This window comes from Girardinichthys multiradiatus, chromosome 8, assembly GCF_021462225.1.
Source record: "Girardinichthys multiradiatus isolate DD_20200921_A chromosome 8, DD_fGirMul_XY1, whole genome shotgun sequence".
Lineage (NCBI taxonomy): Eukaryota > Metazoa > Chordata > Actinopteri > Cyprinodontiformes > Goodeidae > Girardinichthys > Girardinichthys multiradiatus.
This window is the reverse complement of record NC_061801.1, coordinates 3,750,202-3,769,286: the sequence shown is the minus strand read 5'-3', so window position 1 is coordinate 3,769,286 and position 19,085 is coordinate 3,750,202. Positions and strand designations below refer to the sequence as shown.

The window sequence follows — 19,085 nt, the reverse complement described above, 5'->3', positions numbered from 1 at the left end:
CAGGGTGATGAGCTGTGTTGCTTTTACGCCAAACATGTCTTTTTGCATTGTGGCCAAACAGTTGGATTTTGGTTTCATCTGACCAGAGCACCTTCTTCCACATGTTTGGTGTGTCTCCCAGGTGGCATGTGGCAAACTTTGAACGAAACTTTTATGGATATCTTTGAGAGATGGCTTTCTTCTTGCCACTGTTCCATAAAGGCCAGATTTGTGCAGTGTACGACTGATTGTTGTCCTATGGACAGACTCTCCCACCTCAGCTGTAGATCTCTGCAGTTCATCCAGAGTGATCATGGGCCTCTTGGCTGCATCTCTGATCAGTCTTCTCCTTGTTCGAGATGAAAGTTTAGAGGGACGGCCGGGTCTTGGTAGATTTGCAATGGTCTGATACTCCTTCCATTTCAATATGATTGCTTGCACAGTGCTACTTGGGATGTTTAAAGCTTGGGAAATCTTTTTGTATCCAAATCCATCTTTAAACGTCTCCACAACAGTATCTCGGACCTGCCTGTTGTGTTCCTTGGTCTTCATGATGCTCTCTGCGCTTTGAACAGAACCCTGAGACTATCACAGAGCAGGTGCATTTATACGGAAACTTGATTACACACAGGTGGATTCTATTTATCATCATCAGTCATTTGGGACAACATTGGATCATTCAGAGATCCTCACTGAACTTCTGGAGTGAGTTTGCTGCACTGAAAGTAAAGGGGCCGAATAGTATTGCACGCCCCATTTTCAGTTTTTTATTTCTTAAAAACGTTTGACACATCCAATAAATTTCATTCCACTTCACGATTGTGTCCCACTTGTTGTAGATTCTTCACAAAAAAGTAGAATTTTATATCTTCATGTTTGAAGCCTGAAATGTGGCAAGAGGTTGAAAAGTTCAAGGGGGCTGAATACTTTCGAAAGGCACTGTATATATATATATATATATATATATATATATATGTGTGTGTTTAAAACTTACTATATTGATCACCTACTACTGCTGAACATATATTGTTTTATTTGTTTTGTATGATGTAGCTGGGACAACTAGCTTACCTCGCTTCAGTGTAGTAACTTGATTCATCTGAGGTGCGCGTGCAGCTACTTGCGCTGGTGATGCAATCGTGTCTTCCCCGCCGGTGAAAGGGAGACGAGCAGTGGGCAATGCCGCTCTGGCAGTGGGATTTGGGGCTGCAGCCCCGGATGCCCAGGTCTAATTATGCGCCTTTCCTCCTCCCATAAATTTGCGCGTTTCGGTCATTATCTTATGTTTTGCATATACATGAAGGCAAACGACCTAAACGTTTGGACTGTACCGCTGATTTTATACCGGCAATCCGATTAGCACCTCGTTTGTAGATCAGCTTTGTGGACGCAAACAGGTTAGCATGTGGTTTTGTACATGCAAACCTTTTGAAGATCATGTCCAGAATAAGCAGTTTACTTTAATTAATATTTTGTCTGACACGCTTTTCTATCATTATCCGAATAGTGAGGTTAGGTGACCTGCACATTTTGTTACTCCTTTATGCTAAAGTGGCCCTTGGTTTTAAATGTCTGAGAGATACTGCTTTTATTTATTTATTTTTTTTCGGCAAAAGAGGCCACATCAAGGACTATAGCCTCTGTATATGGTCACGAGCTTAACCCCTACACCAACAGTGCCACACCAGAGACACTGCTCTAAACTGATATTAAATGTGGAATAATCTGGATGTTTGACCATTTTGTATTAAGCTGTTTGGCTTATTGAAAAAAATTTTATAACAGTTGTTTTTGTGTTTATTTGTTAGTGCTGTGATATACAACAATTAAAAGCTTTAGGCTATGTAAAGTGGATTTATTGGCCGATTAAGACTAAATCGTTATACATTTTAGGTTGGAAAATGGAACATTTAAATTAGTCTTACTGTCTAGTTAAAATACTATAGAATGCATACAACATAAAATAAATGTATATTATATAGAAAAATGAAAGACTTGTAAGGTGTGTTCACATGTTCAGGCTAAATCCACGGTTTTCTCAGAAGGCCCTACTGTAGGGAGTGAACCAAATCTGTACATACACTCAATACAATCTCACATCACAAAGCACCATACCATGTAGTTCTGATTTTCTAGATATTTACATCAATTCCAGAGTTTACATGTAAAATACAATAATTGAAAATAATGATAAATGCCTGCACTGAAAATGTTTTTTTTTTTTTTTTTTGCTTGAAAATATAGTCAGTTAATTTCAGATGTCTTTAACATTTCTGCAGCTGCAGCTATATAAAAAATATATTGCATATTAAAAATAAATAAAATAAGCTACATACCAATGTAAACTGCTCACTAAAACAACCAGCTCTGTATATACTCAGCATAAAAAAACAAAGTAGCTCAATGCATAAAAACACAAATGTTCACGAGTTTGTGCAGAATCTTATGGTCAGCCATGCCTATTTTTTTTTTTTCATCAGATCTTAGAGGTGCGCTGGACAAGCTATTGTTCTTCCTGCTTCACTCTACTGTGCCAGAAAAAATGCTCCAAGCAGTGCGGTTACCGATCTGCTTTATAAAGCGAATACACTGCTATGACCTCCTCTTTATCAGTCCTTCGCCCACTGAGCCACAGCCACCCTGACTTAAAAATGTAATTTGTATTTGAGGAATGCTTAGGACGAGCTGAACCAAATGATGCGGTCTGTGGTTCCTATTAGCAGGTAGCTCCGACTCGGACTCCCGGATCCATGTAGCTTGTATTGCAGCCTAAAACAACGCGTCTTGACCAGGATCATCGGTATCACAGGTTCGTGCGACGTTTCACATGTCTGTAACAATGATGTTGAATATTCTACAGCACTAATCAGGCTACTGTTGGGTTTTTTTTTTTACTGAAAAAGAAAAGCTATTCACCGCAGTCCGATATGTTCTGAGCAATTGCAGCACAATAGACGTTATTTGTAAAGGCGGGCATGAATAACGCAATCGGGCAGATTGCTTCTCGGCCTGTTTTCTAAGATCAAGTGTAGCATGTGTTCTTAGCAGTTCTGAAAACAGCCACCGTCCCCTCAGTGTGGGGTGTGGAATGGAAGTTGCTCAGTGATGGGAGATGTTTTAGTAGCAAGAAACGCTTAAAGCCACATATAGGAGAACTGTTTTTGATAATATGTCTGCAGTCTACTTTTAGCCAGCAAGTAAAAATAACACGATTCAACTGCAGAAAGTAAGGGAAAGACTTAAAATGCTCTTTGGATCTCTAAACTACTGCCATTTGAGCCGAAGTTATCTTTTTATAGCCAGCAGCCAGCCCTTTAAAGGTGATGAACAAAATGATTGCAGTCATGCTTAAGTTGATTTATCAAGTACAAAAATGTATAAAATATACTGTACAATTTTGGAGATCAATCCATTCTGATCAATCAGCAACATTTGCCATTTATTGTTCCTAGTGATGGGTTATTACTGTTACTACTGATCAATACAATTATGTTGTGTGGCTTACTGGCTATTGCTATTTGGAGGTATGTTTCTTAATGATTTGCTATTGTGTTTGAGGATATAGTTTTAAATGTTTCCTCCATTTTCTTAGAAAAAATACATGCAGTCCCTTTATACAGAGGCATGACAGTTTCCTACTTAATTGGTAAATTAACATTAAACAGCCTAGGCTGGGCTCTGAATGAATGTGAATTATTGTGAAATAAACAAAAAAAGGTTTACACCCCTTTTACATAATATAAGTTTTTTGGTTTGCAATGAAGGACTAGGTAAAACAGAACTGATAAAAACTAATTTTGCTAAACCAGATAATGACATTTTGTTATATTGTTTGAGAAAACAAAGGAAGGGAAAGGAAACTATTTTTGCTTATTCTGTCTGAATAAGTTCCTCTTAAAGTTAGAAAAAAATCTCTCTGGGTCTTCCTGCAAAGATTTGTAATAATTGATTATAAATATTTATTAAAAATATAATAAAAATAAAAATAAACACAAACAGTGTCTCTTTATGTAAAAAAATATTAAAACCAATAGTCCCTTTTACAATCAACTATTCTGGTCCAACAACCTTCACCTAATAATGCATGCACGTTTCAAGACAACTGGAAAGACTGAACTGGAACAAGGCTGCAGTTCCAGATTGTGTCAGCCCTAGAGTCTTGAAGGCCTGTGCAGGGCAGCTATATGGGATTCGGCAGCATCTCTTCAACCTTAGACGGGCCCAGAAGAGGGTTCCGGTGTTGTGGAAGACCTCCTGTCTTGTTCCGGTACCAAAGAAAACTCACCCATCAGTCCTCAATGACTATAGACCTGTTGCCCTGACATCCCACATCATTAAGGTCCTAGAGAGACTCCTGTTGGCCCACCTGAGTAAGCAAACAGTAAACTATCAGGACCCCCTTTAGTTTGCTTATCGCTGTGGAGTTGGAGTTGAAGATGCCATCATACACCTGCTTCAACAAACCCACTGTCATCTGGACAAAGCCAGCAGCATGGTGAGGATCATGTTCTTTGATTTCTCCAGTAAATTAATTAACAAAATTCAACCTAATTTGCTTTGTCAGAAACTCCAGAAGACTCAGGTGGAGGCCTCAACAATCTCCTGGCTCAAAGACTACCTGACAAACAGATCACAGTTTGCGAGACTGAAGGGTTGTGTGTCTAACCAGGTAGTCAGCAGCACCACAGGGGACTGTACTCTCACCATTCCTCTTCACTCGGTACACCTCAGACTTCCAGTACAAGACAGACTCCAGTCATCTGCAGAAATACTTGGATGATTCTGCAGTCGTGGGGTGGATAATAGATGGACAAGAAGCTGATTACAGAGAGCTTTGTGGCATGGTGTGGAAACAATCATCTCATCTTGAACATGAATTAAAAAAATGACATGATTGTAGATTTTAAGAGAAACAAGAATAGGTCAAACACTATTTTCATCATGGAAGAAGTGAAGAAGTGGAGGTGGTGGAGGAGTATTGGTATCTCGGTGTTCATCTGGACACCAGACTGGAGTGGAGATGCAACTGTGAAGCCATCTACAAGAAGGGACAGAGCAGACTGTACTTCTTCAGGAAGCTTAGGTCTTTTGGTGTTTGCAGCAATTTGCTGCATATCTTCTATTAGTCTGTTGTGGAGAGTGTGATCTGTTCTGCCATCATCTGTTGGGGTAGCAGCATCAGAGCAAGGGACCTAAAAAAGGTCAACAAGATAATTAAGAAGGCTGGCTCTGTTCTGGGGACTCCTCTGGAACCTCTGGAGATCATTGTACAAAAAAAGGATTCTTCATAAAATGAAAAACATTATGGAGAACCGAGCATTCTCTTCATGAGACTGTCCTACAACAACACAGTGTCTTCAGTCAGAGGCTTCTTCAGATCTGCTGTAAAACAGACCGCTACAGGAGATTCTTCCTGCCCACGGCCATCAGCATCTACAACGGCTCTTTGAAGAAACCAGCATAATATGAGCTACAAAAACAATTAATTTTCCTTTGGGATTAATAAAGCATTTTTGAATTTGAATTGAATTCTACGAAAGGGGTAAATAAACAATAAAAAATAAGGATGGGCACTATCTATCAAACCAACAGTTGATGGACCTGAGTGGGAATAAAACAACACATAGTCACGTATTCGTGAATAGCTCAAAACAGTCAACTTCTCCTCCGTTGTCCAAACAGGGAAAGTAAGATGAACCATGGGCAGTCGACTAAAACGATTTCGAACTTTATCAAGTTTTTCCAGGAATGGCCAGTAGGGAGACAAGTAAACCCGCCCGCAAGCTACTGTTTCTTCAGGAATCACTTCCCCTGTGAGACCGACAATGATTCACACTGGAGTAGCAGTTAGCATTAGCTTGAGATAGCTATTAATCACTTCTGGCGGTGACGGCAGAGGTGGCCCAACATTCGTCATCTCTTATTTTGTACATAGATAATTTTCTTAAATAATGGTAAAATTATTAGATCCTAAAAGCATTTTAATTATCTGTTTTTATTCATAGTAAGACCAAACCAAGTATTTAAACAAATTTAAATTTATCCTCTAAATGTGTTTTACCTCTGATTGCTGTCCTATCAGTTCAACCTCTGCCTCTACATGTTGTGTTGTTTAGATTGTACACTTATATACTTTTTATAATTGTTGTAATCTTTGAATTTAAAATTGTCATCCATCTGTCTGTTCACTATGCTTTTAGCTTTCTTACTTGCTCAGAAACCTTGTTTAGAATATGATAGAAAAAACAGAAAAAGGCCAGAGAAAAGCTTAGCAGTTTTCACATAAAAACATTGCAGGAAAGTCCTAAACAGAGGATTCCTTCTTCTTTTTATGTTGTTTTATATTGTTGGGCTTTTTTTAATTAACTTTTTTACTTATCTCCTTTATAGAACAAAAATGCACATTTTGTTTTTCATAAATGATGACAAAAACAGTTTTTAATCTCCATTACAGAGAAGCTGTGATGATGTCATGATAAAGGAACCTCGGCTAACCCCCCCAGAATTATTTAAAGGAGATCCGGACCAGTGTCGAGCTTTTCTGACCCAGTGTGAAATTCATTTTGAATTACAGCCATCCTCCTTCCCCACAGAACGCTCCAGGGTGGCGTTTGTTATTTCACTTTTGGCTGGCAAGGCTAAACAATGGGGCACAGCGGAGTGGCAGAATTGGTCGGTGTCCTGTTCATCCTATTCTGCTTTCTCCAAGGAGCTCATTAGGGTGTTTGACCCTGTTCTTCCTAATCGGGAGGCGGCCAGAGGCTTGTTATCCTTAAAACAAGGAGATAAATGTGTTAATGCATACATCATTGACTTCCATCTGCTGGATGCTGACAGTTGCTGGAATCAGGAGGCATTAATGGATGCGTTTATGCAAAGACTTAATGAGAACGTAGAAGATGAACTCGCTACACGAGATTACCCAACCTCGCTCATGGAATTAGAGGATTCGGCGACGTGTATTGATATCCGTCTCAGTGAAAGAAAGAGGGAGAGAGAGGGTCGGACTGCCTTGGCCTGTTACTCCGGATCCTGTCCCGAACCTATAAGTTCTCCTCCTCCTGTCTTTCAAACACTGCCTATGCAGTTGGGGAGGACTAGGATTTCTTTGGAGGAGCGTTCTCGCTGTAGACAACTCAACTTACTGTGGAGGCCAGGGTCACATGGCCAGGGTCACATGGCTGCTATGTGCCCGTTAAAAGGCCAAGCTCAGTAGAGGTGAGGAGAACTCTACTGAGCCATAGTTCAATGTCTATCTCCTCATTTTCGATCCCCGTGAACATCTTGGTTTCCTCTGTTTCCCACCAGGTGTCCGTTTTTATTGACTCTGGGTCAGACACCAAATTTATGAACCAGTCTTTTGCTAAGAGTCGTGGCATCAAACTCCTCCCGACAGCCGACTCTCATAATGTCTTAACCCTGGATGGACACCAAATCAACAGCTCCCATCTAACTACAGAAAAGATGAGCCTGACTCTCGGGGGAAATCATCAGGAGGAGGTTTCATTTATTGTCATCAACTCTCCTCAGTTACCCATTGTTCTGGGAGCCTCATGGCTCAGGAAACATAATCCCTACATTGACTGGCAGACCAAAGAAATTTTAGGCTGGTCTAGGGCCTGTTCAGCTGCCTGTCTGTCCTCTGCCAGTACCGTTTCTGTTCCTGACAATGCCATCGAGGAGACTTATCCGGACCTGTCTAAAGTGCCTCCTGAATATCATGACCTTAAGGAGGTTTTTAATAAGTCCCGGGACACTGCACTCCCTCCTCATAGGCCTTACGATTGTGCTATTGAACTCCTCCCAGGCATGTCGCCACCTAGAGGATGTCTGTATTCTTTATCTGGGCCGGAGTCTTAGGCCATGAAAAAGTATGTGGAGGATTCCCTTATGGCCAGGATAATTCGACTATCCTCCTCTCCTGCTGGGGCCGGGTTCTTCTTTGAGGGAAAGAAAGATGGCTCCCTAAGACCGTGCATCGATTACAGGGGTTTAAATGATATCACTGTCAAGAATCGTTACCCTCTCCACCTCATGAATTCTGCTTTTGAACAGATCCAGGGAGCTAAATGGTTCACCAAGTTAGATTTGAGGAATGTTATCATTTAATTTGCATCAGAGAGGGTGACGAGTGGAAGACTGCCTTCAACACACCCACTGGTCATTACGAGTATCTAGTCATGCCTTTTGGTTTGACTAATGCGCCTGCAGTGTTTCAAGCTCTAGTTATTGATGTTCTGAGGGACATGGTGGGACATTTTGTTTTTGTATATCTGGATGACATACTGATCTACTCCCAGGATCTGGAGACCCATAAAAGCCATGTCTGGTCTGTTCTTCTCCGCGTGCTACAGAGCCACCTTTTTGTCAGGACTGAAAAATGTTTTTCACCACCAACACTTCCTTCCTTGGGTTTATCATTTCTCCTGATAAGATTGTGGTGGATCCCTCCAAAGTTAAGGCAGTTTTGGAATGGCCCACGCCGTCTGACCGCAAGCAGCTACAAAGGTTTCTGGGGTTCGCCAACTTCTACCATCATTTCATTCGAAATTACAGTTTGGTCGCTGCCCCTCTTCATGCTATCACATCTTCCAAAGTCAGATTTGGCTGGAATGAGCAAGCGGCGGAGGCCTTTTGCGAGCTCAAGACCCTCTTCACCTCTGGGCCAGTTCTTCGGTCCCCGGACCCAGAGAGACAATTCATTGTGGAAGTTGATGCCTCTAGCACTGGGGTAGGTGCGGTCCTTAGTCAGAGGACCCTGGGGGGTCAGGTTCATCCTTGTGCTTTTTTTTTTCCAGGACTCTGTCTCAGGCCGAACACAGCTATAATGTGGGGGATTGAGAACTCTTGGCAGTGAAACTAGCCCTTGAGGAATGGAGGCACTGGTTAGAGGGGTCCAAGGAACCATTTCTTGTGTGGATAGATCACAAGAACGTGGAATACCTTAAGTCTGCTAAATGCCTTAACTCCAGGCAAGCCAGGTGGGCTCTATTTTTTGGGCGCTTCAATTTTTCGCTCTCTTTCAGACCTTCCTACCCCCACTTCATGTCCCCAGGATCGATTGTTCGTGCCTGATCGCCTGGTTCCCAAGGTACGTGATTTTTGCCATAAGTCTCGTCTTTTTTGTCATCCTGGAATCAGCAGAACCCTACAGGTGGTCCGGTCTCAGTTCAGGTGGCCATCCCTGACTAAAGATGTAAAGGATTTCGTCGCTGTCTGTCGCCAATGTTGCCAAGCAAAGTCGTTCCGCCGCCCTCCCTTGGGGTGGTTACGACCTCTTCCAATTCTCTCACGCCCCTTGTCTCACATAGCCATGGATTTCGTCACAGGTTTGCCCTCTTCTAACAATTTCACAGTCATGTTGACTATTATTGACAGGTTCTCCAAAATGGTCCACCTAGTTCCTCTCAAGAAACTGCCTTCTGCTAAGGAGATGGGGGAGGTGCTGGCACGAGAGGTTTTTCGCCTCCACGGACTCCCCGCTGATATTGTTTCGGATAGAGGGCTGCAGTTCTTCTCCCAGTTTTGGAAGGAGTTCTGTTCCCTGCTGGGCATAACCTTCAGCCTGTCTTCTGGATTTCATCCTCAATCAGATGGGCAGACCGAGAGGGCCAACCAGGAAGTGGAGACCAAGCTTCGCATTCTTTGTGAGTCTGACCCGACTAAATGGTCCCACAACCTGCCGTGGGTGGAACATGCTATCAATGCCCTCCCTTCCTGTACTACTGGTCTGTCCCCCTTCTATGTTGTTTATGGTTTTCAGCCACCGGTGTTCACGGTTCAAGAAAAGGAAGCTACAGTCCCCTCTGCTCACGCCACTGCCTTGAGGCGTCAACGCGTATGGAGAAGGGCCAGGAGGTCCATGATCAGGATGTCAGAGGTACAGTCTAGGGCTGCCAATCGCCGTCGTCGCCCTGCACCTAACTACCAGGTGGGCCAGAAGGTCTGGTTGTCCTCAAAGGATCTCCCTCTATGAGTGCCTCTGGATTACAACCTTGTTTCTGCCTCTCGACCTAAGCCTCCTGCCTCGCCCCTAGATCTATCTGCCTGAGCCCCTGGGCTATTTGAACCCCCGCAGGGCTTCGGCACCGGGTGCCCAGGTCTCACATCACCTATGCCTTCAGCACTGGACGTATGCTTGAAATATCCCTTGTGTGATGTGATATTTCATACATTTATTACCAAAAACATCACCATTAGTCATAGTTTATGTATGAATGCCACCCTGGGAAAGTGCCTTCGTAGGAACATCTTTCTTGGCCTTGTGCTTTTTAAGAGTTTTTAAAGCTGTAAGCTAATTTACAAGATGGTGAGACAATACAGCTTGCGGCCACACATCGGCACAAATTCTGTCCAATTTTGAGGACGAAGATACATTTTCTTTTACATACAACCCCAATAATATTTACATATTATACTTAATTTTTATATATACACTGATATTTTTTAACGGTTAACTGTCATATTCTGCCTGTGTTTTGAGTTTGTGTTCACTTTCTCTGCACTGCCATGTTCTTCACTTGCTTTATTTCAGTTCATTCATGCATATAAGATTCTGTTGTTTAGGTGTTTGATACTTGCCTGGATACCTAGGTTAGATGTTTTAGTTTGTATTTCCCTATAGATCTGGTTCCTTCCTGTTTGTTATTTTTGTAGTCCCATTGTTTACTTATTTCAGTCCACTTAGATGTTTTCGGTTACCTCCCTGCTCATTAATGTTAATTAGTCACTCTCCCTCAGTGACCCTCTATCTGCCTGTTCCACCAGGTCTCCCTGATTCCTTCTGATTACCTCCCTTGGTTCATTGGTCAATTCTCCTATCTCCCTTAGTACTTATTTTCAATTATTTTCATTGTTCCCAACTGGTTCTTCCTGATGTCTACCCTAAAATCTAAACTGATTACCTGCATAACACCCTGACCTTTTTCTTCTCCATGTCCTTAGACTTTTCTGTGTTCTCCATGTCCTGCCTGCTTTTGTAAGTTTACCGGTTCTTATCATTAAATTCTTTCCTCAACTTACCTACTGATTCCTCGCTCTTGTCTATACGCTTTGGTCCTGCAAAAACCTCACCTGGTCTGACATTAACGGTTTTGTAGCAAACACAAATTACTATGCCAACCTTAGATGTAAAATATTTGATGCAAAATGCCAAACAACCTAAATTTCTACATCAAACAAAAAATTTAAACAAATCATAAACCTATTTTTACAGCACAGGTACTAATTAAAATTTCAAATAGCAGCAAATTTATTAGCACATTGCTAATTAATGTGCTACACCAATTAGCATTTAGTCACATATTTATTACATTTATTTCAGACTGTAGTCAATTTAATTCAGTTATGTAGTGCCAATTCACAATACATGTTCTCTCAATGCACTTTACAAAGTCAGTTGAATTGAATCATACAAATTCCAACTCAAGTACATACATCCCAAGTGGGCCTAGTTATCAAACAGTGCAGTCAAATTAAGTTTATTATTCAAACGGAGTAAATAGTTTTCTATCTAAGGAAAGCTAGCAGATTGAATAGTCAGTTACTTGCAGCATTCACTCCATCTGGATGAGCATGTCGTGACAGTGGACAGTCGCCTGCATTGTGTTGTTGACTTTGCTGCTGTCAGAGGTACAAAAAACAGCTATGATTAATTTCTTCAATGGAGTTTTTCAAACCTTTTTTTTATATTCAGGTGTTATCAGGCAACCTCTTACCTCCCCTAAGTGCTAGGAGGGACCATTGGTTTCTTCACTGACGTTGAGACGAAGCACCTCTAAACGGTTACCACCCCTTTGTAGTCAGACTTAAAGTGACCACCTAGCTGTCGGAAGAAAGTATTGACTGACTCACCTTCTTAATGTATCCAAGTAGCAGTGGAAGTTGTGAGAACCACCAGTCTAGTCCTTCACATCTGAGGAGGTGTGTGGGGTGTCAAAACCATCATTTGGTAGATTATTTGCACTTTGTATTTCTCTAGATTTTAATGTTTTTCTCATATAATCTGCCATTGTTCTATCTGGTTGTGGGTCTTTTAGTTCCTTCTCCAAATCAGGAATGTAATAGGGTCTGCCATGTATTATTTGTCACGGTGTGGTTTTGGGTTGGACCAAAGTGCAGACAAGAGCTTGGCAGCTACATCTTAGTTTAATCTCAAAAGGTCAAAAACGTAACAGAACACTGCAGGTACTCATGGCAAAACGTAGCATAGGTTTCCAAGCGAAGCGTAAACAAAGCATAGTCATGGTAGGGAAAGGGGTAGTGACGAACACAAGGAACCAGCCACGAACAGAGACACCAAACCAACTAATATACTGGGGAAAGACAAAGGCAGGTAATCAAGGGAACTGAGAACAGGTGCGACAAGGAGGCAGGGAAGCAGAAGGAACAGATGAAACAAATACAAAGGCTGAGGAAGAGTGAAATACCAGCTCTAACCATGTCGCCAGAGAAAACAGACAGGTTAAACGGTAATCAATAGTTTTACCACAACCAACAAATACCACCAGTAGCATGAGCTTCACAAACACACGAGGCGAGCTGCTCAGATTAAATCACAGCCGCGCTGTGGTGACAGGTGTAGAGAGTTTATATAGGCCGGACTCCGTGATGATTGGCGGCGCATTTGCGGAAGCAGACGATAGACAGTCCACAGGATATCCCGGCGATGTCCAGCAGGAGGAATACTGAGCGTCCAGGAAGATCCGCCTCCACCAGCAACCAGCGAAGAAGAACACAAAAGGGGGAATCCCATCGGGAGGGAGTCCCGCGCAGCCAAGCTGCCGAAACGAAGGAGCAGGGTTTTCTCCTCTTCAGGGGAGCACTTCAGCAGCCTGTACACAAGGTTATAAAAACAAAAACACCCCTACGACCACTGGTTGTAACACCTCCCCCCTTAAAAGAACCACAGAATGTTCACAAAACAAAATATTAATCCTACTCTAGATAAACCATCTGCGAAGATGTTGGCTACACCTCTTTTGTGTCTAATGTCAAGATGGTAATCTTGGATAAATAAAGCCCACCTCATTAGCCTCTGATTTTGGTTGTACATCTTTGACTGAAAAAGGAGGGGATTGTGGTCAGTGTATACGACAATAGGCGAAGGACTAGATCTAACATATACTTCAAAGTGCTGCAGTGCAAAAAGTAAAACCAGAGTTTCTCTATGGTGGAATAGTTTAGCTGGTTCTTATTAAACTTACGCGAAAAATAACAAACGGGATGTTCTGCTCATAAAACTTCCCCCAACTCTTAAGCAGACAAAGAGTTATAAAACTTTTGGCGGCAAGCCAGCAAGCAGTGAGGTTGAAGACAAAAAGGAAATGGAGAATTTTACCATGAGGTCGTTTTAACAGTCCAGTCTTACAACGCACCCGCGTTGACTCCCAGATAGTAAAAACACAAACAGAGCTAGGAACTCGGCGGCTCCAGATATCAAAATAACACATCAAAGTTCCAATAAGCAAGGTTACATGCACATATCATTCAGAACACATGAGATCCTAACTAGGGATTCTGATCGCTCTACACCTCTGACCCTGCCCAGGCCTTCTAATAAAGAAATAAAAGATTAAATAAAAGATGGGTTTTACTTGTTGAAGCTTCCTTCTGGGGCAGCGAGTGAAAGGGAGAAAAGGGGTGGGGGGGGTGGGGGGGGGGTGGGTTTGAAGCGTTGTTGCACGTCTGCAGTTACACTCCAAGAGAGCGGTCAGTCCCGTCCTTTGGTCTTCTTGACGAAAAGGAAAACTAGGATCTGACCATCAGCAGTCAACTAGGGATGAAACACGATGGCGGTTCGTTTCCTCGAACTCCGTGTTTTTAGTTACGTGTTAAACTCACGTCTTCGATCGGCAAAGTGAAATTTCTGGCCTTCCTAGTCCAGAAACCTCAGTTATGAATTGTTCGTTGGCCAACGAGAGAGAGAAATAAATGAAGACTCCACGTGGGATCTCTTCCTCTCCAGAGCATGCTCCCGTTGCGTGGTAACCGTGTCAAGATTTTCAGCTGAAAGCGAGTTTTCGAAATGTCCGCCTTCCTATATAGCGTCTTGTGACGTCAGACTTGGGACGCCCCGTCATATCAGTCGTGATGCTTGACGGGATATGGAGGAGCAGACTGTCCTGGATACAAAATGGCCGAAAGCATCAGGAGGTCTGGTGTCTGTGCAAGTAGTCCAATATTCAACAACAAGTGGTCCAACATTTCCCCCTAGGTTCAAAGGGTGAGATGAATCGCAGTCTTTGAAGCTACTGGGACCATTCTGTCCTTTGCTGAACAATCAGTGATCCGTGGCGAAGCAGAACAAAACAAACTGTCTCTGTGTTCCTCAAAACCTGTGCCTGGGCAGAGTAGAAGTCAGCCTGGGCAGGACTAAACTCTGACTAAACTCATACCTTTCTACGTTGTTCAATGAGAAAATACAGGACAATACATTCATGTCATCAGTACATTCCTTGGTCATCAGCTTTGGTAACCCTGAGACAAAATGGAACAACAATAAAAGATATCGTACATATATATGTATATAAAAAACAAAAACAAAATCATGGTTCATAGCTTATTCGTCCAACTTCTATTAGGCACTGGACCCTGGCTGTGTCATTGGCAAAGGCGGTGCTATGAACCGTGGGGGAATGAATGTGAGGGAATCAATCCTGACCTGTAAACGCTTAACCTGTCTGTATGCGGTGTGTGCCATTCCTGCCATCACGACCCACCCGATTACAAGGAGAACTACCGTAACGGTCATAGTGTGGGTTTCTGTCCATTCTGTTCGCCGGGGGAAGTGAGGGAGAGGTGTGAAGCTTAATTCCGCAGGGGTGAGGCTGAACCTAATCTGTTTGGTACCTTCCAGTCAGTTGTTTTTCAATACTAGCGCCAATGCTGAAATTATATCCCTTGAAGGCATCCATAATTTCAATTTCTGTATCATATCGATCGAGATCAAGGTGATGAAGGATTATGTCCCCGAGATGTAGGAGTGCACCTTGGGGTACGGAGACGAACATTGTTTGGTTGGGTAATTTTATTCTGGTAACGGTGTCATGCTGATCGTAGGATAGCAAGGCTTCTGTTACTGGTGTGCTTACAAGCCATCGGTTACCCGCACGTTCGACATTGGTTTCTAACCCTACATCCTTCAGAGTTACCTTTGCCTGACAATTTTGTTCGGAAGCTCTCTCCCTTAAACCACACATGTAATCGGTGACATCTCTAATAAACGGGTTACTCGGGCACACCCAATGGAGGTCCTTGGTTTTGGTGCACAGGTCTAAATTGGGAATCTAATAAAGCTTTGGGTTGGCCTCGTGGTAAGCCAAGAGTGATGGGGTTTTTAGTTGTACCTGTGTGTTTTCCTTCCAAAACCCGACATTTAACACTGTTTTAAGCCTATATACGTTTGCTCTTTCGATGATAGGAAGATTGAGCATAAATCCTATCTCTAGGTTATCCGGATTGACGAAAATTGGGATTGCACTGCCTAAGCTATAAGCTAGGTGTCTTTGTGGAGGTTGCAAGGTGTCTGTTGTGGTAGACTTTAGGATTTTCTTTACCAAATCCAGCGGAACTAGGTAAGTGGGTATCCGTCCTTCGGTTAGGCTGTCTACCGATGAACCAACCTCCCTAATCAGGTCCTGCATCAAATCTCTTACAAACTGTGTGTACATCAAATCATTCCTGACCACTTCTGTGAGGGTTTGCAGTGCATGCAGGGTATTGTTAATAAGAGTGGAGTGTAAGTTTACAGTAACCACGGTGCCCTGGTTTGTATGTCTAATAGTCTCTGTTGGAGGAGGAGTCTTTGTTGGATTTCTGGCATTTCGTCATCCAATTCTTGCACGTGTCTCTGAATAGTTTTCGGAATTTGCTGCTGAAAGGCCAATGGAAAACAGAGATCCCAGCGCCGCAGCTGAGGCTATCAATCCACCTAGGAATCTCTTTGGGCGTTTACTGCCGCTGATGTCCTCTTCGGTGACCATGAATTTCTGCAGTTGTTAGAGGATATAGATTGTAGTCTGTTTGGCATGGTCTATGGTATTGGGGGTTTGAGTCCCCTGAGGTCTTCCTTCAGTCATCAGTGGCAGAAGACGGATGTGTTTACGGTACACGTCCCACAGGTCTAGGTGCACGAAGACCCTCTGCGTGTGGAGTCTACAGTGTGTAATAAGGAGCCCGGGGGTGCCTTGCAGGACTGTGCCGGTTGGTGGTCCTATCTGTATTACACCGGTTGGTAGAGCAAGTGTGGAGCCAATAAGAATGCCAATCATCCAGATGACCTCCATCCTGCAACAGAGAAATCCTGATTATAGAAGGGAAAAATTTATGGGTGGAGTTGTTAGTGGTTAGTGCATGTTAGTGTGGAGTTTATTTACATGCACCTATCTGGCTGACCCTATGCGCTACCCTCTCCTCCCTCAGTTCTGGAAGGGAGCCCTGTTTCTGTGGAGGAGAGTCTGTGGTAGGGTTTGAACCCATTTGTACATCGGGGCCTGTTTGGATTTTGAGATTCTTATTCTGTAGGCCACTGGTGAGAGTTTACCCACAATTTCGAAAGGGCCTGCCCATTTTGGGAGACATTTTCTGGATCGTCCGGTTGGTAGGGCAAATCTGAAATAGAAGACTTTTTCACCCACTTTGTATTCACGGTGGGCTGCTTTCCGGTCATAACATGCTTTTGCGCCCTCTACGCTGGCTTCCAGGTTTGTTTGCGCCCAAGCGAATGTGGATCTGAGGTGCTCCTTCAAGTCTGCGACATATTGGTGTGCTGTGTAGGCAGTTGTCACACTCACATCTTCTGGATGGTACAATGGATGGAGTGGGAGAGTCATTTGCCTTCCAGTCATCATCTCAAAGGGTGTCACTCCTGTAGAGCGTTGGGGGGTGGACCGGATGGCCATCAGGACTAAAGGGAGTTTGATGTCCCAGTCCTTTCCATTGCCACTAACATACTTCTTTAGCATGGCCACTATGGTACGGTTCATCCGCTCCACCTGACCCGACGATTGAGGGTGGTAGGGAATGTGAAATTTTACTTCCACCCCCAGAATGTCAAACAGCACTGTCATGATGCTTGAGGTGAAATGTGTCCCTCTGTCTGAGTTAATGGACAGGGGAAGGCCCCACCGGCTGAAAACATGGTTCAGCAGAAGAACAGCTGTGTCGTTTGGTGCAGGTAAGCATTCAACCCACTTGGTGAAACTGCACGTCACTGTTAGGAGGTATTTGTTACCTCTGGCCAATTTGGGGACTGGTCCAACCCAGTCAATTTGCAGGTGGGACCACGGGAATGTGACCCCCCTTCGCTGAAGTGGGGCCCAACCGAGTGGTTGTGACGGTTGGAACTGACAGCAAGTCAAACATCCTTGGATGTAGATTTGGGTGTCGTGAGCCATCGAAGGCCAGTATGCCACCTGTTGTAGGGTGTGGAGTGTGGCTTTAAGACTCCTGTGACCCCCTACAGGAGAGTCATGAGCGTAGGCTAACATGACCCTCCTGTGGTCAGTTGGTACCACCCATCGGGGCGTCCCGCGCCCGTTGTGGGTGTAGACTAACAAACCTTTCTCCAGCTTCAGGTGAGACAGGTTACGTCGGAGGGTTCTCAGTTCTTTGGTCTCGCCCGTCGCCAATGGCGACGTTTCCGTTGACCGACCGCTGGCCACTAGCTCCCTGATGGTGTGGAGGTTTGGGTCCTGGTCCTGCATGGTTGCCAAGTCTGTGTCACTGGGTTTTTGTCCAAGGTGTAGAGTCTCCCCGGAGCTTTGGGGGTTTTCACGCCTCTCCTTCGTCTGTCGCCGAGTAACAGCACAGATGACATGGGTATGAGGGGTAGGAAGCTGTTCTTTTTGGAAACTCCATGGGGTTCCACTTTCAGCTCCCAATCGGGCTAGACGGTCTGCTTCATCATTTCCGTCCTTGTCTGGGCCCAACGTCCGGGAGTGACCTTTCACCTTTTTCCAATACACTACCATTCCCTGCTCTGTGGTGAGATGGTCACATGCCAGGAAGAGTTCGGAGTGTTTTACCTCTTTATTCCTGGCATTCTTATTCCATTATTATTCCATTCTTTTTCCACACCGGGAGATGGGAGATGAAACTGTGCCGGGCATAGTTTGGAGTCGGAGCAGATCACCATTTGTTTAATGTCCAGGGCTGTAGCCTGCTGGAGGGTGATGAGTACTGCTGCAATCTCTGCATATTGACTTGTTTTCGGCCCCAGTTGGTAGTGGTTTGGTTCGGTGACGTGGTGTCCAACCCAGATTATGCCCACACCAGCCTGTAGTCGGTCTTCATGAAGAAAGGCGCACCCGTCAATGTAGGCTCTTGGAAGCCCTTCGCACAGGTTTTCATCGAAATAGCGGTGATTCGAGGCAAACTGGGAGGTGGCCGGTTTTTCAATGGTGGTCGCTACGGTGTCGCATTCACAGTGCTGACATTCTGCTAACCCTTGTCCCAACACCATTTTATTATTCTGACCGTACTTGACCTCAACGTTATAACCTTGGAGTGCCATCATCCATGTTGCGATGCGACTGATGGACACTCTTCCTTCTCTCAAACGTTCGCTGTTCAAGAAAATGACCGGTTGGGGGCTCGTCTCAATAATGACTTTCTGCCCCCCAATGTAACTGCGGAAATGTTCAACTGCCCAAACTGTAGAAAGCAGAACTCTCTCACAGTCGGAGAACTTAACCTCTATGTCACTCAAAGGTCGGCTTGCGTATGCGACAACTCGCATGTCCTGGTCATGTTTCTGCTTCAATGCAGCACTTAGACACTTGGAGGAGAAACCCGCTTCCAGGTAGAACTCCTTGTCCTTATCTGGGTAGGCCAGGCAAGGAGCAGAACCAAGTTTCTGTTTCAGGAATTGGAAGGCATGCTCTTGGGGTTCCCCCCAAGTAAAAGGCGTGTCTTTGCGCAGGAGTTCTGTGAGGGATCTGGCCATCTCCGCATAGTCCTCAATAAACTGGCGGGAGTAGTTACAGACCCCTAAGAAACTCCGAAGTTCAGACACGTTCGTTGGAGCCTTTATGTCTTGGATGGCTCGGATCCTGCTGGCTAGGAGCTCAATGCCGTTTGGGCCCACGGTTAAACCGACGTATTCC

General features: G+C 44.0%; 1 protein-coding gene across 6 annotated transcripts in view; it reads left to right on the top strand.

Moving 5' to 3' along the window:
- Positions 1-2,399: 2,399 nt before the first annotated feature.
- Positions 2,400-19,085, top strand: part of syk (spleen tyrosine kinase) — a 116,075-nt gene continuing 99,389 nt past the window's right edge. For 5 of the 6 annotated variants that reach the window (XM_047372468.1, XM_047372471.1, XM_047372469.1 and 2 more), the window contains exon 1: positions 2,401-2,788. The gene's annotated coding sequence lies outside the window, so the exon portion shown is untranslated. Of the gene's footprint in view, positions 2,789-19,085 lie in introns of all 6 variants that reach the window. The other variant, XM_047372472.1, reaches the window with a different exon arrangement.